General features: G+C 37.5%; 3 non-coding genes across 3 annotated transcripts; all 3 read left to right on the forward strand.

Moving 5' to 3' along the window:
- The first annotated feature begins 2904 nt into the window (after positions 1–2904).
- On the forward strand, positions 2905–2976 carry TRNAC-GCA (transfer RNA cysteine (anticodon GCA)). The gene has a single exon. It is a non-coding gene; the product is annotated as a tRNA-Cys (tRNA).
- Positions 2977–16984: 14008 nt separating this feature from the next.
- TRNAC-GCA (transfer RNA cysteine (anticodon GCA)) lies at positions 16985–17056 on the forward strand. Its single transcript has one exon. It is a non-coding gene; the product is annotated as a tRNA-Cys (tRNA).
- A 6391-nt stretch (positions 17057–23447) lies between these two features.
- TRNAC-GCA (transfer RNA cysteine (anticodon GCA)) lies at positions 23448–23519 on the forward strand. The gene has a single exon. It is a non-coding gene; the product is annotated as a tRNA-Cys (tRNA).
- The last annotated feature ends 256 nt before the right edge of the window (positions 23520–23775 follow it).

Genomic DNA, 23775 nt, shown 5'->3' on the forward strand with positions numbered 1-23775 from the left:
ACTGTTTGGTGCTTTCTTGTATTGCACTGAAGAAATGGCGTATAAAACTTGGCAGCGAAGCAGTCAATCTATTTCTCATTTCACCTGTGTCTTCAGTCTTACATAAATTCCACCTCTTATCTGTGCATGCAAAGTATGTGTTTGTTTGAAGCACTTCATTTTTGTGCAACGTAGGAACTATTTAATTTCTCCTTAAAAGCTCTGCCTACGTGCAAGATGTACGAACTATCATTGAAGTTGCAAGAAGGCTGGTCTGAAGAATCAGGCCATTTGCAAACGCAAAATGGCTTTTTCTGATGTATTAAATGGAAGGTATTCGAAAGGGGTGTTTGGGTGTACCTTCCAAATACCGAATTGTAGTGGTACGTAGAAATGTTTTTCCACCATAATTTGACCCAAAACAATCATACTTCATCACCATCTCCGTGATTGTGGTAACCAATTCTCAAATGATAAGGTGTCCCGTAAAAACCTCTTCCCCTTTAAGAATGTTTCAAAACAATCATTGTATGTAGAGGCATTGGTCCTATGTACCACTGCCTATTCAAATAAAATAACAATGAAACAAATACATCTGTTTTTTAAATGATCCAGTTTTCCTTTAATAAATAATATTAAGGACTACTTCTCCTGTTCCACCGTTTCAAGGTTGTACTTTCTGGCACAACTTAGTATGATCCTCACACTCTTTCATGATGTACTGATATTTTGTCATTCTGATTTTACTGTAAAGCTGGGGATGTAGCTCAGTGGTAGAGCATTTGACTGCAGATCAAGCAGTCACTGGTTCAAATCGGGTGTCCCCTCACCCTATTTTGATTCTGTTGTTTGTAATTGGGACTTTTCATCAATTCAATTTGGATCATCTTTGACAGAGTCAGTGTTCCCTTGGATATTGCACTTTAATAGCATTTCAGTGTTTCCTGCTCAAAGCCTGTGAGTAAATGCAGTTTTTAACACTCGGCTTGGTATTCCCTTTGGGAAATTTCTGAAACATCATTGATCAATTTTGGAATTCGGCTCTTCCTTTCACAGCACTAAACAAAGGGAATGGACTATGAAACCAATGGACAACTTTCTTATACTGTTTGGTGCTTTCTTGTATTGCACTGAAGAAATGGCGTATAAAACTTGGCAGCGAAGCAGTCAATCTATTTCTCATTTCACCTCTGTCTTCAGTCTTACATATATTCCACCTCTTCTCTGTGCATGCAAAGTATGTGTTTGTTTGAAGCACTTCATTTTTGTGCAACATAGGAACTATTTAATTTCTCCTTAAAAGCTCTGCCTACGTGCAAGATGTACAAACTATCATTGCAGTTGCAAGAATGCTGGTCTGAAGAATCAGGCAATTTGCAAACGCAAAATGGCTTTTTCTGATGCATTAAATGGAAGGTATTCGAAAGGGGTGTTTGGGTGTACCTTCCAAATACCGAATTGTAGTGGTACGTAGAAATTTTTTTCCACCATAATTTGACCCAAAACAATCATACTTTATCACCATCTCCGTGATTGTTGTAACCAATCCTCAAATGATAAGGTGTCCCGTAAAAACCTCTTCCCCTTTAAGAATGTTTCAAAACAATCATTGTATGTAGAGGCATTGGTCCTATGTACCACTGCCTATTCAAATAAAATAACAATGAAACAAATAAATCTGTTTTTTAAATGATCCAGTTTTCCTTTAATAAATAATATTAAGGACTACTTCTCCTGTTCCACAGTTTCAAGGTTGTACTTTCTGGCACAACTTAGTATGATCCTCACACTCTTTCATGATGTACTGATATTTTGTCATTCTGATTTTACTGAAAAGCTTGGGATATAGCTCAGTGGTATAGCATTTGACTGCAGATCAAGAGCTCCCTGTTTCAAATCCTGGTGTCCCCTCACCCTTATTTGATTCTGTTGTTTGTAATTGGGACTTTCCATCAATTCCATTTGGATCATCTTTGACAGAGTCAGTGTTCCCTTGGATATTGCATTTTAATGGCATTACAGTGTTTGCTTCTCAAAACCTGTGAGTAAATGCAGTTTTTAACACTCGGCTTAGTATTCCCTTTGGGAAATTTCTGAAACAACATTGATCAATTTTGGAATTCCGCTCTTCCTTTCACAGCACTAAACAAAGGGAATGGACTATGAAACCAATTGACAACTTTGTTATACTGTTTGGTGCTTTCTTGTATTGCACTGAAGAAATGGCGTATAAAACTTGGCAGCGAAGCAGTCAATCTATTTCTCATTTCACCTGTGTCTTCAGTCTTACATATATTCCACCTCTTCTCTGTGCATGCAAAGTATGTGTTTGTTTGAAGCACTTCATTTTTGTGCAACGTAGGAACTATTTAATTTCTCCTTAAAAGCTCTGCCTACGTGCAAGATGTACGATCTATCATTGCAGTTGCAAGAAGGCTGATCCGAAGAATCAGGCCATTTGCAAACGCAAAATGGCTTTTTTCTGATGTATTAAATGGAAGGTATTCGAAAGGGGTGTTTGGGTGTACCTTCCAAATACCGAATTGTAGTGGTACGTAGAAATGTTTTTCCACCATAATTTGGCCTAAAACAATCATACTTCATCACCATCTCCGTGATTGTGGTAACCAATCCTCAAATGATAAGGTGTCCCGTAAAAACCTCTTCCCCTTTAAGAATGTTTCAAAACAATCATTGTATGTAGAGGCATTGGTCCTATGTACCACTGCCTATTCAAATAAAATAACAATGAAACAACTAAATCTGTTTTTTAAATGATCCAGTTTTCCTTTAATAAATAATATTAAGGACTACTTCTCCTGTTCCACAGTTTCAAGGTTGTACTTTCTGGCACAACTTAGTATGATCCTCACACTCTTTCATGATGTACTGATATTTTGTCATTCGGATTTTTACTGAAAAGCTGGGGATATAGCTCAGTGGTAGAGCATTTGACTGCAGATCAAGAGGTCCCTGGTTCTAATCCGGGTGTCCCCTCACACTGTTTTGATTCTTTTGTTTGTAATTGGGACTTTTCATCAATTCCATTTGGATCATCTTTGACAGAGTCAGTGTTCCCTTGGATATTGCACTTTAATAGCATTTCAGTGTTTCCTGCTCATAGCCTGTGAGTAAATGCAGTTTTTAACACTCAGCTTGGTATTCCCTGTGGCAAATTTCTGAAACATCATTGATCAATTTTGGAATTCGGCTCTTCCTTTCACAGCACTAAACAAAGGGAATGGACTATGAAACCAATTGACAACTTTCTTATACTGTTTGGTGCTTTCTTGTATTGCACTGAAGAAATGGCGTATAAAAGTTGGCAGCGAAGCAGTCAATCTATTTCTCATTTCACCTGTGTCTTCAGTCTTACATATATTTCACCTCTTCTCTGTGCATGCAAAGTATGTGTTTGTTTGAAGCACTTCATTTTTGTGCAACGTAGGAACTATTTAATTTCTCCTTAAAAGCTCTGCCTACGTGCAAGATGTACGATCTATCATTGCAGTTGCAAGAAGGCTGATCTGAAGAATCAGGCCATTTGCAAACGCAAAATGGCTTTTTCTGATGTATTAAATGGAAGGTATTCAAAAGGGGGGTTTGGGTGTACCTTCCAAATACCGAATTGTAGTGGTACGTAGAAATGTTTTTCCACCATAATTTGGCCAAAACAATCATACTAAATCACCATCTCCGTGATTGTGGTAACCAATCCTCAAAAGATAAGGTGTCCCGTAAAAACCTCTTCCCCTTTAAGAATGTTTCAAAACATTCATTGTATGTAGAGGCATTGGTCCTATGTACCACTGCCTATTCAAATAAAATAACAATGAAACAAATAAATCTGTTTTTTAAATGATCCAGTTTTCCTTTAATAAATAATATTAAGGACTACTTCTCCTGTTCCACAGTTTCAAGGTTGTACTTTCTGGCACAACTTAGTATGATCCTCACACTCTTTCATGATGTACTGATATTTTGTCATTCTGATTTTACTGAAAAGCTGGGGATATAGCGCGGTGGTAGAGCCTTTGACTGCAGATCAAGAGGTCCCTCGTCCAAATCCGGGTGTCCCCTCACCCTATTTTGATTCTGTTGTTTGTAATTGGGACTTTTCATCAATTCCATTTGGATCATCTTTGACAGAGTCAGTGTTCCCTTGGATATTGCACTTTAATAGCATTTCAGTGTTTCCTGCTCAAAACCTGTGAATAAATGCAGTTTTTAACACTCGGCTTGTTATTCCCTTTGGGAAATTTCTGAAACATCATTGATCAATTTTGGAATTCGGCTCTTCCTTTCACAGCACTAAACAAAGGGAATGGACTATGAAACCAATTGACAACTTTGTTATACTGTTTGGTGCTTTCTTGTATTGCACTGAAGAAATGGCGTATAAAACTTGGCAGCGAAGCAGTCAATCTATTTCTCATTTCACCTGTGTCTTCAGTCTTACATAAATTCCACCTCTTATCTGTGCATGCAAAGTATGTGTTTGTTTGAAGCACTTCATTTTTGTGCAACGTAGGAACTATTTAATTTCTCCTTAAAAGCTCTGCCTACGTGCAAGATGTACGAACTATCATTGAAGTTGCAAGAAGGCTGGTCTGAAGAATCAGGCCATTTGCAAACGCAAAATGGCTTTTTCTGATGTATTAAATGGAAGGTATTCGAAAGGAGTGTTTGGGTGTACCTTCCAAATACCGAATTGTAGTGGTACGTAGAAATGTTTTTCCACCATAATTTGACCCAAAACAATCATACTTCATCACCATCTCCGTGATTGTGGTAACCAATTCTCAAATGATAAGGTGTCCCGTAAAAACCTCTTCCCCTTTAAGAATGTTTCAAAACAATCATTGTATGTAGAGGCATTGGTCCTATGTACCACTGCCTATTCAAATAAAATAACAATGAAACAAATACATCTGTTTTTTAAATGATCCAGTTTTCCTTTAATAAATAATATTAAGGACTACTTCTCCTGTTCCACCGTTTCAAGGTTGTACTTTCTGGCACAACTTAGTATGATCCTCACACTCTTTCATGATGTACTGATATTTTGTCATTCTGATTTTACTGTAAAGCTGGGGATGTAGCTCAGTGGTAGAGCATTTGACTGCAGATCAAGCAGTCACTGGTTCAAATCGGGTGTCCCCTCACCCTATTTTGATTCTGTTGTTTGTAATTGGGACTTTTCATCAATTCAATTTGGATCATCTTTGACAGAGTCAGTGTTCCCTTGGATATTGCACTTTAATAGCATTTCAGTGTTTCCTGCTCAAAGCCTGTGAGTAAATGCAGTTTTTAACACTCGGCTTGGTATTCCCTTTGGAAAATTTCTGAAACATCATTGATCAATTTTGGAATTCGGCTCTTCCTTTCACAGCACTAAACAAAGCAAATGGACTATGAAACCAATTGACAACTTTGTTATACTGTTTGGTGCTTTCTTGTATTGCACTGAAAAAATGGCGTATAAAACTTGGCAGCGAAGCAGTCAATCTATTTCTCATTTCACCTGTGTCTACAATCTTACATATATTCCACCTCTTCTCTGTGCATGCAAAGTATGTGTTTGTTTGAAGCACTTCATTTTTGTGCAACGTTGGAACTATTTAATTTCTCCTTAAAAGCTCTACCTACGTGCAAGATGTACGAACTTTCATTGCAGTTGCAAGAAGGCTGGTCTGAAGAATCAGGCCATTTGCAAACGCAAAATGGCTTTTTCTGATGTATTAAAAGGAAGGTATTCGAAAGGGGTGTTTGGGTGTACCTTCCAAATACCAAATTGTAGTGGTACATAGAAATGTTTTTCCACCATAATTTGGCCCAAAACAATCATACTTCATCACCATCTCAGTGATTGTGGTAACCAATCCTAAAATGATAAGGTGTCCCGTAAAAACCTCTTCCCCTTTAAGAATGTTTCAAAACAATCATTGTATGTAGAGGCTTTGGTCCTATGTACCACTGCCTATTCAAATAAAATAACAATTAAACAAATAAATCTGTTTTTTAAATGATCGAGTTTTCCTTTAATAAATAATATTAAGGACTACTTCTCCTGTTCCACAGTTTCAAGGTTGTACTTTCTGGCACAACTTAGTATGATCCTCACACTCTTTCATGATGTACTGATATTTTGTCATTCTGATTTTACTAAAAAGCTGGGGATATAGCTCAGTGGTAGAGGATTTGACTGAAGATCAAGAGGTCCCTCGTCCAAATCCGGGTGTCCCCTCACCCTATTTTGATTCTGTTGTTTGTAATTGGGACTTTTCATCAATTCCATTTGGATCATCTTTGACAGAGTCAGTGTTCCCTTGGATATTGCACTTTATTAGCATTTCAGGGTTTCCTGCTCAAAACCTGTGAATAAATGCAGTTTTTAACACTCGGCTTGTTATTCCCTTTGGGAAATTTCTGAAACATCATTGATCAATTTTGGAATTCGGCTCTTCCTTTCACAGCACTAAACAAAGGGAATGGACTATGAAACCAATTGACAACTTTGTTATACTGTTTGGTGCTTTCTTGTATTGCACTGAAGAAATGGCGTATAAAACTTGGCAGCGAAGCAGTCAATCTATTTCTCATTTCACCTGTGTCTTCAGTCTTACATATATTCCACCTCTTCTCTGTGCATGCAAAGTATGTGTTTGTTTGAAGAACTTCATTTTTGTGCAACGTAGGAACTATTTAATTTCTCCTTAAAAGCTCTGCCTACGTGCAAGATGTACGATCTATCATTGAAGTTGCAAGAAGGCTGGTCTGAAGAATCAGGCCATTTGCAAAAGCAAAATGGCTTTTTCTGATGTATTAAATGGAAGGTATTCGAAAGGGGTGTTTGGGTGTACCTTCCAAATACCGAATTGTAGTGGTACGTAGAAATGTTTTTCCACCATAATTTGGCCCAAAACAATCATACTTCATCACCATCTCCGTGATTGTGGTAACCAATTCTCAAATGATAAGGTGTCCCGTAAAAACCTCTTCCCCTTTAAGAATGTTTCAAAACAATCATTGTATGTAGAGGCATTGGTCCTATGTACCACTGCCTATTCAAATAAAATAACAATGAAACAAATACATCTGTTTTTTAAATGATCCAGTTTTCCTTTAATAAATAATATTAAGGACTACTTCTCCTGTTCCACCGTTTCAAGGTTGTACTTTCTGGCAAAACTTAGTATGATCCTCACACTCTTTCATGATGTACTGATATTTTGTCATTCTGATTTTACTGAAAAGCTGGGGATATAGCTCAGTGGTAGAGCATTTGACTGCAGATCAAGAGGTCACTGGTTCAAATCGGGTGTCCCCTCACCCTATTTTGATTCTGTTGTTTGTAATTGGGACTTTTCATCAATTCAATTTGGATCATCTTTGACAGAGTCAGTGTTCCCTTGGATATTGCACTTTAATAGCATTTCAGTGTTTCCTGCTCAAAGCCTGTGAGTAAATGCAGTTTTTAACACTCGGCTTGGTATTCCCTTTGGGAAATTTCTGAAACATCATTGATCAATTTTGGAATTCGGCTCTTCCTTTCACAGCACTAAACAAAGCAAATGGACTATGAAACCAATTGACAACTTTGTTATACTGTTTGGTGCTTTCTTGTATTGCACTGAAAAAATGGCGTATAAAACTTGGCAGCGAAGCAGTCAATCTATTTCTCATTTCACCTGTGTCTACAGTCTTACATATATTCCACCTCTTCTCTGTGCATGCAAAGTATGTGTTTGTTTGAAGCACTTCATTTTTGTGCAACGTTGGAACTATTTAATTTCTCCTTAAAAGCTCTACCTACGTGCAAGATGTACGAACTTTCATTGCAGTTGCAAGAAGGCTGGTCTGAAGAATCAGGCCATTTGCAAACGCAAAATGGCTTTTTCTGATGTATTACAAGGAAGGTATTCGAAAGGGGTGTTTGGGTGTACCTTCCAAATACCAAATTGTAGTGGTACATAGAAATGTTTTTACACCATAATTTGGCCCAAAACAATCATACTTCATCACCATCTCCGTGATTGTGGTAACCAATCCTCAAATGATAAGGTGTCCCGTAAAAACCTCTTCCCCTTTAAGAATGTTTCAAAACAATCATTGTATGTAGAGGCTTTGGTCCTATGTACCACTGCCTATTCAAATAAAATAACAATGAAACAAATAAATCTGTTTTTTAAATGATCGAGTTTTCCTTTAATAAATAATATTAAGGACTACTTCTCCTGTTCCACAGTTTCAAGGTTGTACTTTCTGGCACAACTTAGTATGATCCTCACACTCTTTCATGATGTACTGATATTTTGTCATTCTGATTTTACTAAAAAGCTGGGGATATAGCTCAGTGGTAGAGGATTTGACTGAAGATCAAGAGGTCCCTGGTCCAAATCCGGGTGTCCCCTCACCCTATTTTGATTCCGTTGTTTGTAATTGGGACTTTTCATCAATTCCATTTGGATCATCTTTGACAAAGTCAGTGTTCCCTTGGATATTGCACTTTAAAAGCATTTCAGAGTTTCCTGCTCAAAACCTGTGAGTAAATGCAGTTTTTAACACTCGGCTTGTTATTCCTTTTGGGAAATTTCTGAAACATCATTGATCAATTTTGGAATTTGGCTCTTCCTTTCACAGCACTAAACAAAGGGAATGGACTATGAAACCAATTGACAACTTTGTTATACTGTTTGGTGCTTTCTTGTATTGCACTGAAGAAATGGCGTATAAAACTTGGCAGCGAAGCAGTCAATCTATTTCTCATTTCACCTGTGTCTTCAGTCTTACATATATTCCACCTCTTCTCTGTGCATGCAAAGTATGTGTTTGTTTGAAGCACTTCATTTTTGTGCAACGTAGGAACTATTTAATTTCTCCTTAAAAGCTCTGCCTACGTGCAAGATGTACGAACTATCATTGCAGTTGCAAGAAGGCTGGTCTGAAGAATCAGGCCATTTGCAAACGCAAAATGGCTTTTTCTGATGTATTAAATGGAAGGTATTCGAAAGGGGTGTTTGGGTATACCTTCCAAATACCGAATTGTAGTGGTACATAGAAATGTTTTTCCACCATAATTTGGCCCAAAACAATCATACTTCATCACCATCTCCGTGATTGTGGTAACCAATCCTCAAATGATAAGGTGTCCCGTAAAAACCTCTTCACCTTTAAGAATGTTTCAAAACAATCATTGTATGTAGAGGCTTTGGTCCTATGTACCACTGCCTATTCAAATAAAATAACAATGAAACAAATAAATCTGTTTTTTAAATGATCCAGTTTTCCTTTAATAAATAACATTAAGGACTACTTCTCCTGTTCCACAGTTTCAAGGTTGTACTTTCTGGCACAACTTAGTATGATCCTCACACTCTTTCATGATGTACTGATATTTTGTCATTCTGATTTTACTAAAAAGCTGGGGATATAGCTCAGTGGTAGAGGATTTGACTGAAGATCAAGAGGTCCCTGGTCCAAATCCGGGTGTCCACTCACCCTATTTTGATTCCGTTGTTTGTAATTGGGACTTTTCATCAATTCCATTTGGATCATCTTTGACAAAGTCAGTGTTCCCTTGGATATTGCACTTTAAAAGCATTTCAGAGTTTCCTGCTCAAAACCTGTGAGTAAATGCAGTTTTTAACACTCGGCTTGTTATTCCTTTTGGGAAATTTCTGAAACATCATTGATCAATTTTGGAATTTGGCTCTTCCTTTCACAGCACTAAACAAAGGGAATGGACTATGAAACCAATTGACAACTTTGTTATACTGTTTGGTGCTTTCTTGTATTGCACTGAAGAAATGGCGTATAAAACTTGGCAGCGAAGCAGTCAATCTATTTCTCATTTCACCTGTGTCTTCAGTCTTACATATATTCCACCTCTTCTCTGTGCATGCAAAGTATGTGTTTGTTTGAAGCACTTCATTTTTGTGCAACGTAGGAACTATTTAATTTCTCCTTAAAAGCTCTGCCTACGTGCAAGATGTACGAACTATCATTGCAGTTGCAAGAAGGCTGGTCTGAAGAATCAGGCCATTTGCAAACGCAAAATGGCTTTTTCTGATGTATTAAATGGAAGGTATTCGAAAGGGGTGTTTGGGTATACCTTCCAAATACCGAATTGTAGTGGTACGTAGAAATGTTTTTCCACCATAATTTGGCCCAAAACAATCATACTTCATCACCATCTCCGTGATTGTGGTAACCAATCCTCAAATGATAAGGTGTCCCGTAAAAACCTCTTCCCCTTTAAGAATGTTTCAAAACAATCATTGTATGTAGAGGCTTTGGTCCTATGTACCACTGCCTATTCAAATAAAATAACAATGAAACAAATAAATCTGTTTTTTAAATGATCCAGTTTTCCTTTAATAAATAATATTAAGGACTACTTCTGTTCCACAGTTTCAAGGTTGTACTTTCTGGCACAACTTAGTATGATCCTCACACTCTTTCATGATGTACTGATATTTTGTCATTCTGATTTTACTGAAAAGCTGGGGTATAGCTCATTGGTAGAGCATTTGACTGCAGATCAAGAGGTCCCTGGTTCAAATCCTGGTGTGCCCTCACCCTATTTTGATTCTGTTGTTTGTAATTGGGACTTTCCATCAATTCCATTTGGATCATCTTTGACAGAGTCAGTGTTCCCCTGGATATTGCATTTTAATGGCATTACAGTGTTTGCTTCTCAAAACCTGTGAGTAAATGCAGTTTTTAACACTCGGCTTGGTATTCCCTTTGGGAAATTTCTGAAACATCATTGATCAATTTTGGAATTCGGCTCTTCCTTTCACAGCACTAAACAAAGGGAATGGACTAAGGAACCAATTGACAACTTTGTTATAATGTTTGGTGCTTTCTTGTATTGCTCTGAAGAAATGGCGTATAAAACTTGGCGGCGAAGCAGTCAATCTATTTCTCATTTCACCTCTGTCTTCAGTCTTACATATATTTCACCTCTTCTCTGTGCATGCAAAGTATGTGTTTGTTTTAAGCACTTCATTTTTGTGCAACGTAGGAACTATTTAATTTCTCCTTAAAAGCTCTGCCTACGTGCAAGATGTACGATCTATCATTGCAGTTGCAAGAAGGCTGGTCTGAAGAATCAGGCCATTTGCAAACACAAAATGGCTTTTTCTGATTTATTAAATGGAAGGTATTCAAAAGGGGTGTTTGGGTGTACCTTCCAAATACCGAATTGTAGTGGTACGTAGAAATGTTTTTCCACCATAATTTGGCCAAAACAATCATACTCCGTCACCATCTCCGTGATTGTGGTAACCAATCCTCAAATGATAAGGTGTCCCGTAGAAACCTCTTCCCCTTTAAGAATGTTTCAAAACAATCATTGTATGTAGAGGCATTGGTCCTATGTACCACTGCCTATTCAAATAAAATAACAATGAAACAAATAAATCTGTTTTTTAAATGATCCAGTTTTCCTTTAATAAATATTATTAAGGACTAATTCTCCTGTTCCACAGTTTCAAGGTTGTACTTTCAGGCACAACTTAGTATGATCCTCACACTCTTTCATGATGTACTGATATTTTGTCATTCTGATTTTACTGAAAAGCTGGGGATATAGCTCAGTGGTAGAGCATTTGACTGCAGATCAAGAGGTTCCTGGTTCTAATCCGGGTGTCCCCTCACCCAATTTTGATTCTGTTGTTTGTAATTGGGACTATTCATCAATTCCATTTGGATCATCTTTGACATTGTCAGTGTTCCCTTCGATATTGCTCTTTAATAGCATTTCAGTGTTTCCTGCTCAAAGCCTGTGAGTAAATGCAGTTTTTAACACTCGACTTGGTATTCCCTTTGGGAAATTTCTGAAACATCATTGATCAATTTTGGAATTCGGCTCTTCCTTTCATAGCACTAAACAAAGGGAATGGACTATAAAACCAATTGACAACTTTGTTATAATGTTTGGTGCTTTCTTGTATTGCACTGAAGAAATGGCGTATAAAACTTGGCAGCGAAGCAGTCAATCTATTTCTCATTTCACCTGTGTCTTCAGTCTTACATATATTCCACCTCTTCTCTGTGCATGCAAAGTATGTGTTTGTTTGAAGCACTTCATTTTGTGCAACTTAGGAACTATTTAATTTCTCCTTAAAAGCTCTGCCTACGTGCAAGATGTACGAACTATCATTGCAGTTGCAAGAAGGCTGGTCTGAAGAATCAGGCCATTTGCAAACGCAAAATGGCTTTTTCTGATGTATTAAATGGAAGGTATTCGAAAGGGGTGTTTGGGTGTACCTTCCATATACCGAATTGTAGTGGTACGTAGAAATGTTTTTCCACCATAATTTGGCCCAAAACAATCATACTTCATCACCATCTCCGTAATTGTGGTAACCAATCCTCAAATGATAAGGTGTCCCGTAAAAACCTCTTCCCCTTTAAGAATGTTTCAAAACAATCATTGTATGTAGAGGCATTGGTCCTATGTAACACTGCCTATTCAAATAAAATAACAATGAAACAAATAAATCTGTTTTTTAAATGATCCAGTTTTCCTTTAATAAATAATATTAAGGACTACTTCTCCTGTTCCACAGTTTCAAGGTTGTACTTTCTGGCACAACTTAGTATGATCCTCACACTCTTTCATGATGTACTTATATTTTGTCATCCTGATGTTACTGAAAAGCTGGGGATATAGCTCAGTGGTAGAGCATTTGACTGCAGATCAAGAGGTCCCTCGTCCAAATCCAGGTGTCCCCTCACCCTATTTTGATTCTGTTGTTTGTAATTGGACTTTTCATCAATTCCATTTGGATCATCTTTGACAGAGTCAGTGTTCCCTTGGATATTGCACTTTAATAGAATTTCAGTGTTTCCTGTTTGAAACCTGTGAGTAAATGCAGTTTTTAACACTCGGCTTGGTATTCCCTTTGGGAAATTTCTGAAACATCATTGATCAATTTTGGAATTCGGCTCTTACTTTCACAGCACTAAACAAAGGGAATGGACTATGAAACCAATTGACAACTTTGTTATACTGTTTGGTGCTTTCTTGTATTGCACTGAAGAAATGGCGTATAAAACTTGGCAGCGAAGCAGTCAATCTATTTCTCATTTCACCTGTGTCTTCAGTCTTACATATATTCCACCTCTTCTCTGTGCATGCAAAGTATGTGTTTGTTTGAAGCACTTCATTTTTGTGCAACGTAGGAACTAATTAATTTCTCCTTAAAAGCTCTGCCTAGGTGCAAGATGTACGATCTATCATTGCAGTTGCAAGAAGGCTGGTCTGAAGAATCAGGCCATTTGCAAACGTAAAATGGCTTTTTCTGATGTATTAAATGGAAGGTATTCGAAAGGGGTGTTTGGGTGTACCTTCCAAATACTGAATTGTAGTGGTACGTAGAAATGTTTTTCCACCATAATTTGGCCAAAACAATGATACTTCGTCACCATCTCCGTGATTGTGGTAACCAATCTTCAAATGATAAGGTGTCCCGTAAAAACCTCTTCCCCTTTAAGAATGTTTCAAAACAATCATTGTATGTAGAGGCATTGGTCCTATGTACCACTGCCTATTCAAATAAAATAACAATGAAACAAATAAATCTGTTTTTTAAATGATCCAGTTTTCCTTTAATAAATAATATTAAGGACTACTTCTCCTGTTCCACAGTTTCAAGGTTGTACTTTCTGGCACAACTTAGTATGCTCCTCACACTCTTTCATGATGTACTGATATTTTGTCATTCTGATTTTATTGAAAAGCTGGGGATATAGCTCAGTGGTAGAGCATTTGACTGCACATCAAGAGGTCCCTGGTTCTAATCTGGGTGTCCCCATACCCTATTTTGATTCTGTTGTTTGTAATTGGGACTTTTCATCAATTCCATTTGGATCATCTTTGACAGAGTCAGTGTTCCCTTGGATATTGCACTTTAATAGCATTTCAGTGTTTCCTGCTCAAAGCCTGTGAGTAAATGCAGTTTTTAACAGTCGGCTTGGTATTCCCTTTGGGAAATTTCTGAAACATCATTGATCAATTTTGGAATTCGGCTCTTCCTTTCACAGCACTAAACAAAGGGAATGGACTATGAAACCAATTGACAACTTTGTTATACTGTTTGGTGCTTTCTTGTATTGCACTGAAGAAATGGTGTATAAAACTTGGCAGCGAAGCAGTCAATCTATTTCTCATTTCACCTGTGTCTTCAGTCTTGCATATATTCCACCTCTTCTCTGTGCATGCAAAGTATGTGTTTGTTTGAAGCACTTCATTTTTGTGCAACGTAGGAACTATTTAATTTCTCCTTAAAAGCTCTGCCTACGTGCAAGATGTACGAACTATCATTACAGTTGCAAGAAGGCTGGTTTGAAGAATCAGGCCATTTGCAAACGCAAAATGGCTTTTTCTGATGTATTAAATGGAAGGTATTCGAAAGGGGTGTTTGGGTGTACCTTCCAAATACCGAATTGTAGTGGTACGTAGAAATGTTTTTCCACCATAATTTGGCCCAAAACAATCATACTTCATCACCATCTCCGTGATTGTGGTAACCATTCCTAAAATGATAAGGTGTCCCGTAAAAACCTCTTCCCCTTTAAGAATGTTTCAAAACAATCATTGTATGTAGAGGCATTGGTCCTATGTACCACTGCCTATTCAAATAAAATAATAATGAAACAAATAAATCTGTTTTTTAAATGATCCAGTTTTCCTTTAATAAATAATATTAAGGACTACTTCTCCTGTTCCACAGTTTCAAGGTTGTACTTTCTGGCACAACTTAGTATGATCCTCACAGTCTTTCATGATGTACTGATATTTTGTGATTCTGATTTTACTGAAAAGCTGGGAATATAGCTCAGTGGTAGAGCATTTGACTGCAGATCAAGAGGCCCCTCGTCCAAATCCGGGTGTCCCCTCACCCTATTTTTATTCCGTTGTTTGTAATTGGGACTTTTCATCAATTCCATTTGGATCATCTTTGACAGAGTCAGTGTTCCCTTGGATATTGCACTTTAATAGCATTTCAGAGTTTCCTGCTCAAAACCTGTGAGTAAATGCAGTTTTTAACACTCAGCTTGTTATTCCTTTTGGGAAATTTCTGAAACATCATTGATCAATTTTGGAGTTCGGCTCTTCCTTTCACAGCACTAAACAAAGGAAATGGATTATGAAACCAATTGACAACTTTGTTATACTGTTTGGTGCTTTCTTGTATTGCACTGAAGAAATGGCGTATAAAACTTGGCAGCGAAGCAGTCAATCTATTTCTCATTTCACCTGTGTCTTCAGTCTTACATATATTCCACCTCTTCTCTGTGCATGCAAAGTATGTGTTTGTTTGAAGCACTTCATTTTTGTTCAACGTTGGAACTATTTAATTTCTCCTTAAAAGCCCTGCCTACGTGCAAGATGTACGAACTTTCATTGCAGTTGCAAGAAGACTGGTCTGAAGAATCAGGCCATTTGCAAACGCAAAATGGCTTTTTCTGATGTATTAAATGGAAGGTATTCGAAAGGGGTGTTTGGGTGTACCTTCCAAATACCAAATTGTAGTGGTACATAGAAATGTTTTTACACCATAATTTGGCCCAAAACAATCACACTTCATCACCATCTCCGTGATTGTGGTAACCAATCCTCAAATGATAAGGTGTCCCGTAAAAACCTCTTCCCCTTTAAGAATGTTTCAAAACAATCATTGTATGTAGAGGCTTTGGTCCTATGTACCACTGCCTATTCAAATAAAATAACAATGAAACAAATAAATCTGTTTTTTAAATGATCCAGTTTTCCTTTAATAAATAATATTAAGGCCTACTTCTCCTGTTCCACAGTATCAAGGTTGTACTTTCTGGCACAACTTAGTATGATCCTCACACTCTTTCATGATGTACTGATATTTTGTCATTCTGACTTTACTGAAAAGCTGGGGATATAGCTCATTGGCAGAGCATTTGACTGCAGATCAAGAGGTCCCTGGTTCAAATCCTGGTGTCCCCTCACCCTATTTTGATTCTGTTGTTTGTAATTGGGACTTTCCATCAATTCCATTTGGATCATCTTTGACAGAGTCAGTGTTCCCTTGGATATTGCATTTTAATGGCATTACAGTGTTTGCTTCTCAAAACCTGTGAGTAAATGCAGTTTTTAACACTCGGCTTGGTATTCCCTTTGGGAAATTTCTGAAACATCATTGATCAATTTTGGAATTCGGCTCTTCCTTTCACAGCACTAAACAAAGGGAATGGACTATGAAACCAATTGACAACTTTGTTATAATGTTTGGTGCTTTCTTGTATTGCACTGAAGAAATGGCGTATAAAACTTGGCGGCGAAGCAGTCAATCTATTTCTCATTTCACCTCTGTCTTCAGTCTTACATATATTTCACCTCTTCTCTGTGCATGCAAAGTATGTGTTTGTTTGAAGCACTTCATTTTTGTGCAACGTAGGAACTATTTAATTTCTCCTTAAAAGCTCTGCCTACGTGCAAGATGTACGATCTATCATTGCAGTTGCAAGAAGGCTGGTCTGAAGAATCAGGCCATTTGCAAACGCAAAATGGCTTTTTCTGATGTATTAAATGGAAGGTATTCGAAAGGGGTGTTTGGGTGTACCTTCCAAATACCGAATTGTAGTGGTACGTAGAAATGTTTTTCCACCATAATTTGGCCAAAACAATCATACTTCGTCACCATCTCCTTGATTGTGGTAACCAATCCTCAAATGATAAGGTGTCCCGTAAAAACCTCTACCCCTTTAAGAATGTTTCAAAACAATCATTGTATGTAGAGACATTGCTCCTATGTACCACTGCCTATTCAAATAAAATAACAATGAAACAAATAAATCAGTTTTTTAAAAGATCCAGTTTTCCTTTAATAAATAATATAAAGGACTACTTCTCCTGTTCCACAGTTTCAAGGTTGTACTTTCTGGCACAACTTAGTATGATCCTCACACTCTTTCATGATGTACTGATATTTTGTCATTCTGATTTTATTGAAAAGCTGGGGATATAGCTCAGTGGTAGAGCATTTGACTGCAAATCAAGAGGTCCCTGGTTCTAATCCGGGTGTCCCCATACCCTATTTTGATTCTGTTGTTTGTAATTGGGACTTTTCATCAATTCCATTTAGATCATCTTTGACAGAGTCAGTGTTCCCTTGGATATTGCACTTTAATAGCATTTCAGTGTTTCCTGCTCAAAGCCTGTGAGTAAATGCAGTTTTTAACAGTCGGCTTGGTATTCCCTTTGGGAAATTTCTGAAACATCATTGATCAATTTTGGAATTCGGCTCTTCTTTTCACAGCACTAAACAAAGGGAATGGACTATGAAACCAATTGACAACTTTGTTATACTGTTTGGTGCTTTCTTGTATTGCACTGAAGAAATGGTGTATAAAACTTGGCAGCGAAGCAGTCAATCTATTTCTCATTTCACCTGTGTCTTCAGTCTTGCATATATTCCACCTCTTCTCTGTGCATGCAAAGTATGTGTTTGTTTGAAGCACTTCATTTTTGTGCAACGTAGGAACTATTTAATTTCTCCTTAAAAGCTCTGCCTACGTGCAAGATGTACGAACTATCATTGCAGTTGCAAGAAGGCTGGTTTGAAGAATCAGGCCATTTGCAAACGCAAAATGGCTTTTTCTGATGTATTAAATGGAAGGTATTCGAAAGGGGTGTTTGGGTGTACCTTCCAAATACCGAATTGTAGTGGTACGTAGAAATGTTTTTCCACCATAATTTGGCCCAAAACAATCATACTTCATCACCATCTCCGTGATTGTGGTAACCATTCCTAAAATGATAAGGTGTCCCGTAAAAACCTCTTCCCCTTTAAGAATGTTTCAAAACAATCATTGTATGTAGAGGCATTGGTCCTATGTACCACTGCCTATTCAAATAAAATAATAATGAAACAAATAAATCTGTTTTTTAAATGATCCAGTTTTCCTTTAATAAATAATATTAAGGACTACTTCTCCTGTTCCACAGTTTCAAGGTTGTACTTTCTGGCACAACTTAGTATGATCCTCACACTCTTTCATGATGTACTGATATTTTGTCATTCTGATTTTACTGAAAAGTTGGGGATATAGCTCAGTGGTAGAGCATTTGACTGCAGATCAAGAGGTTCCTGGTTCTAATCCGGGTGTCCCCTCATCCTGTTTTGATTCTGTTGTTTGTAATTGGGACTTTTCATCAATTCCATTTGGATCATCTTTGACAGAGTCAGTGTTCCCTTGGATATTGCACTTTAATAGCATTTCAGTGTTTCCTGCTCAAAGCCTGTGAGTAAATGCAGTTTTTAACACTCGGCTTGGTATTCCCTTTGGGAAATTTCTGAAACATCATTGATCAATTTTGGAATTCGGCTCTTCCTTTCACAGCACTAAACAAAGGGAATAGACTATGAAACCAATTGACAACTTTGTTATACTGTTTGGTGCTTTCTTGTATTGCACTGAAGAAATGGCGTATAAAACTTGGCAGCGAAGTCGTCAATCTATTTCTCATTTCACCTGTGTCTTCAGTCTTACATATATTCCACCTCTTCTCTGTGCATGCAAAGTATGTGTTTGTTTGAAGCACTTCATTTTTGTGCAACATAGGGACTATTTAATTTCTCCTTAAAAGCTCTGCCTACGTGCAAGATGTACGTACAATCATTGCAGTTGCAAGAAGGCTGGTCTGAAGAATCAGGCCATTTGCAAACGCAAAATGGCCTTTTCTGATGTATTAAATGGAAGGTATTCAAAAGGGGTGTTTGGGTGTACCTTCCAAATACCGAATTGTAGTGGTACGTAGAAATGTTTTTCCACCATAATTTGACCCAAAACAATCATACTTCATCACCATCTCCGTAATTGTGGTAACCAATCCTCAAATGATAAGGTGTCCCGTAAAAACCTCTTCCCCTTTAAGAATGTTTCAAAACAATCATTGCATGTAGAGACATTGCTCCTATGTACCACTGCCTATTCAAATAAAATAACAATGAAACAAATAAATCAGTTTTTTAAAAGATCCAGTTTTCCTTTAATAAATAATATTAAGGACTACTTCTCCTGTTCCACAGTTTCAAGGTTGTACTTTCTGGCACAACTTAGTATGATCCTCACACTCTTTCATGATGTACTGATATTTTGTCATTCCGATCTTACTGACAAGCTGGGGATGTTCCTCAGTGGTAGAGCATTTGACTGCAGATCAAGAGGTCCCTGGTTCTAATCCGGGTGTCCCCTCACCCTATTTTGATTCTGTTGTTTGTAATTGGGACTTTTCATCAATTCCATTTGGATCATCTTTGACAGAGTCAGTGTTCCCTTGGATATTGCACTTTAATAGCATTTCAGTGTTTCCTGCTCAAAGCCTGTGAGTAAATGCAGTTTTTAACAGTCGGCTTGGTATTCCCTTTGGGAAATTTCTGAAACATCATTGATCAATTTTGGAATTCGGCTCTTCCTTTCACAGCACTAAACAAAGGGAATGGACTATGAAACCAATTGACAACTTTGTTATACTGTTTGGTGCTTTCTTGTATTGCACTGAAGAAATGGCGTATAAAACTTGGCAGCGAAGCAGTCAATCTATTTCTCATTTCACCTGTGTCTTCAGTCTTGCATATATTCCACCTCTTCTCTGTGCATGCAAAGTATGTGTTTGTTTGAAGCACTTCATTTTTGTGCAACGTAGGAACTATTTAATTTCTCCTTGAAAGCTCTGCCTACGTGCAAGATGTACGAACTATCATTGCAGTTGCAAGAAGGCTGGTCTGAAGAATCAGGCCATTTGCAAACGCAAAATGGCTTTTTCTGATGTATTAAATGGAAGGTATTCGAAAGGGGTGTTTGGGTGTACCTTCCAAATACCGAATTGTAGTGGTACGTAGAAATGTTTTTCCACCATAATTTGGCCCAAAACAATCATACTTCATCACCATCTCCGTGATTGTGGTAACCATTCCTAAAATGATAAGGTGTCCCGTAAAAACCTCTTCCCCTTTAATAATTTTTCAAAACAATCATTGTATGTAGAGCCATTTGTCCTATGTACCACTGCCTATTCAAATAAAATAACAATGAAACAAATAAATCTGTTTTTTAAATGATCCAGTTTTCCTTTAATAAATAATATTAAGGCCTACTTCTCCTGTTCCACAGTTTCAAGGTTGTACTTTCTGGCACAACTTAGTATGATCCTCACACTCTTTCATGATGTACTGATATTTTGTCATTCTGACTGTACTGAAAAGCTGGGGATATAGCTCATTGGCAGAGCATTTGACTGCAGATCAAGAGGTCCCTGGTTCAAATCCTGGTGTCCCCTCACCCTATTTTGATTCTGTTGTTTGTAATTGGGACTTTCCATCAATTCCATTTGGATCATCTTTGACAGAGTCAGTGTTCCCTTGGATATTGCATTTTAATGGCATTACAGTGTTTGCTTCTCAAAACCTGTGAGTAAATGCAGTTTTTAACACTCGGCTTGGTATTCCTTTTGGGAAATTTCTGAAACATCATTGATCAATTTTGGAATTCGGCTCTTCCTTTCTCAGCACTAAACAAAGGGAATGGACTATGAAACCAATTGACATCTTTGTTATAATGTTTGGTGCTTTCTTGTATTGCACTGAAGAAATGGCGTATAAAACTTGGCGGCGAAGCAGTCAATCTATTTCTCATTTCACCTCTGTCTTCAGTCTTACATATATTTCACCTCTTCTCTGTGCATGCAAAGTATGTGTTTGTTTGAAGCACTTCATTTTTGTGCAACGTAGGAACTATTTAATTTCTCCTTAAAAGCTCTGCCTACGTGCAAGATGTACGATCTATCATTGCAGTTGCAAGAAGGCTGGTCTGAAGAATCAGGCCATTTGCAAACGCAAAATGGCTTTTTCTGATGTATTAAATGGAAGGTATTCGAAAGGGGTGTTTGGGTGTACCTTCCAAATACCGAATTGTAGTGGTACGTAGAAATGTTTTTCCACCATAATTTGGCAAAAACAATCATACTTCGTCACCATCTCCGTGATTGTGGTAACCAATCCTCAAATGATTAGGTGTCCCGTAAAAAACTCTTCCCCTTTAAGAATGTTTCAAAACAATCATTGTATGTAGAGGCATTGGTCCTATGTACCACTGCCTATTCAAATAGAATACAATGAAACAATAAATAATATTAAGGACTACTTCTCCTGTTCCACAGTTTCAAGGTTGTACTTTCTGGCACAACTTAGTATGATCCTCACACTCTTTCATGATGTACTGATATTTTGTCATTCTGATTTTACTGAAAAGTTGGGGATATAGCTCAGTGGTAGAGCATTTGACTGCAGATCAAGAGGTTCCTGGTTCTAATCCGGGTGTCCCCTCACCCTGTTTTGATTCTGTTGTTTGTAATTGGGACTTTTCATCAATTCCATTTGGATCATCTTTGACAGAGTCAGTGTTCCCTTGGATATTGCACTTTAATAGCATTTCAGTGTTTCCTGCTCAAAGCCTGTGAGTAAATGCAGTTTTTAACACTCGGCTTGGTATTCCCTTTGGGAAATTTCTGAAACATCATTGATCAATTTTGGAATTCGGCTCTTCCTTTCACAGCACTAAACAAAGGGAATAGACTATGAAACCAATTGACAACTTTGTTATACTGTTTGGTGCTTTCTTGTATTGTACTGAAGAAATGGCGTATAAAACTTGGCAGAGAAGCAGTCAATCTATTTCTCATTTCACCTGTGTCTTCAGTCTTACATATATTCCACCTCTTCTCTGTGCATGCAAAGTATGTGTTTGTTTGAAGCACTTCATTTTTGTGCAACGTTGGAACTATTTAATTTCTCCTTAAAAGCTCTGCCTACGTGCAAGATGTACAAACTTTCATTGCAGTTGCAAGAAGGCTGGTCTGAAGAATCAGGCCATTTGCAAACGCAAAATGGCTTTTTCTGATGTATTAAATGTAAGGTATTCGAAAGGGGTGTTTGGGTGTACCTTCCAAATACCAAATTGTAGTGGTACATAGAAATGTTTTTACACCATAATTTGGCCCAAAACAATCTTACTTCATCACCATCTCTGTAATTGTTGTAACCAATCCTCAAATGATAAGGTGTCCCGTAAAAACCTCTTCCCCTTTAAGTATGTTTCAAAACAATCATTGTATGTAGAGACATTGGTCCTATGTACCACTGCCTATTCAAATAAAATAACAATGAAACAAATAATTCTGTTTTTTAAAAGATCCAGTTTTCCTTTAATAAATAATATTAAGGACTACTTCTCCTGTTCCACAGTTTCAAGGTTGTACTTTCTGGCACAACTTAGTATGATCCTCACACTCTTTCATGATGTGCTGATATTTTGTCATTCTGATTTGACTGAAAAGCTGGGAATATAGCTCATTGGTAGAGCATTTGACTGCAGATCAAGAAGTCCCTGGTTCAAATCCTGGTGTCCCCTCACCCTATTTTGATTCTGTTGTTTGTAATTGGGACTTTCCATCAATTCCATTTGGATCATCTTTGACAGAGTCAGTGTTCCCTTGGATATTGCATTTTAATGGCATTACAGTGTTTGCTTCTCAAAACCTGTGAGTAAATGCAGTTTTTAACACTCGCATTGGTATTCCCTTTGGGAAATTTCTGAAACATCATTGATCAATTTTGGAATTCGGCTCTTCCTTTCACAGCACTAAACAAAGGGAATGGACTATGAAACCAATTGACAACTTTGTTATAATGTTTGGTGCTTTCTTGTATTGCACTGAAGAAATGGCGTATAAAACTTGGCGGCGAAGCAGTCAATCTAATTCTCATTTCACCTCTGTCTTCAGTCTTACATATATTTCACCTCTTCTCTGTGCATGCAAAGTATGTGTTTGTTTGAAGCACTTCATTTTTGTGCAACGTAGGAACTATTTAATTTCTCCTTAAAAGCTCTGCCTATGTGCAAGATGTACGATCTATCATTGCAGTTGCAAGAAGGCTGGTCTGAAGAATCAGGCCATTTGCAAACGCAAAATGGCTTTTTTTGATGTATTAAATGGAAGGTATTCGAAAGGGGTGTTTGGGTGTACCTTCCAAATACCGAATTGTAGTGGTACGTAGAAATGTTTTTCCACCATAATTTGGCCAAAACAATCATACTTCGTCACCATCTCCGTGATTGTGGTAACCAATCCTCAAATGATAAGATGTCCCATAAAAACCTCTTCCCCTTTAAGAATGTTTCAAAACAATCATTGTATGTAGAGGCATTGGTCCTATGTACCACTGCCTATTCAAATAAAATACAATGAAACAAATAAATCTGTTTTTTAAATGATCCAGTTTTCCTTTAATAAATAATATTAAGGACTACTTCTCCTGTTCCACAGTTTCAAGGTTGTACTTTCTGGCACAACTTAGTATGATCCTCACACTCTTTCATGATGTACTGATATTTTGTCATTCTGATTTTACTGAAAAGTTGGGGATATAGCTCAGTGGTAGAGCATTTGACTGCAGATCAAGAGGTCCCTGGTTCTAATCCGGGTGTCCCCTCACCCTATTTTGATTCTGTTGTTTGTAATTGGGACTTTTCATCAATTCCATTTGGATCATCTTTGACAGAGTCAGTGTTCCCTTGGATATTGCACTTTAATAGCATTTCAGTGTTTCCTGCTCAAAGCCTGTGAGTAAATGCAGTTTTTAACACTCAGCTTGGTATTCCCTTTGGGAAATTTCTGAAACATCATTGATCAATTTTGGAATTCGGCTCTTCCTTTCACAGCACTAAACAAAGGGAATAGACTATGAA

The sequence above is a fragment of the Lissotriton helveticus genome, chromosome 1_2, assembly GCF_964261635.1.
Source record: "Lissotriton helveticus chromosome 1_2, aLisHel1.1, whole genome shotgun sequence".
Classification (NCBI taxonomy): Eukaryota; Metazoa; Chordata; class Amphibia; order Caudata; family Salamandridae; genus Lissotriton; species Lissotriton helveticus.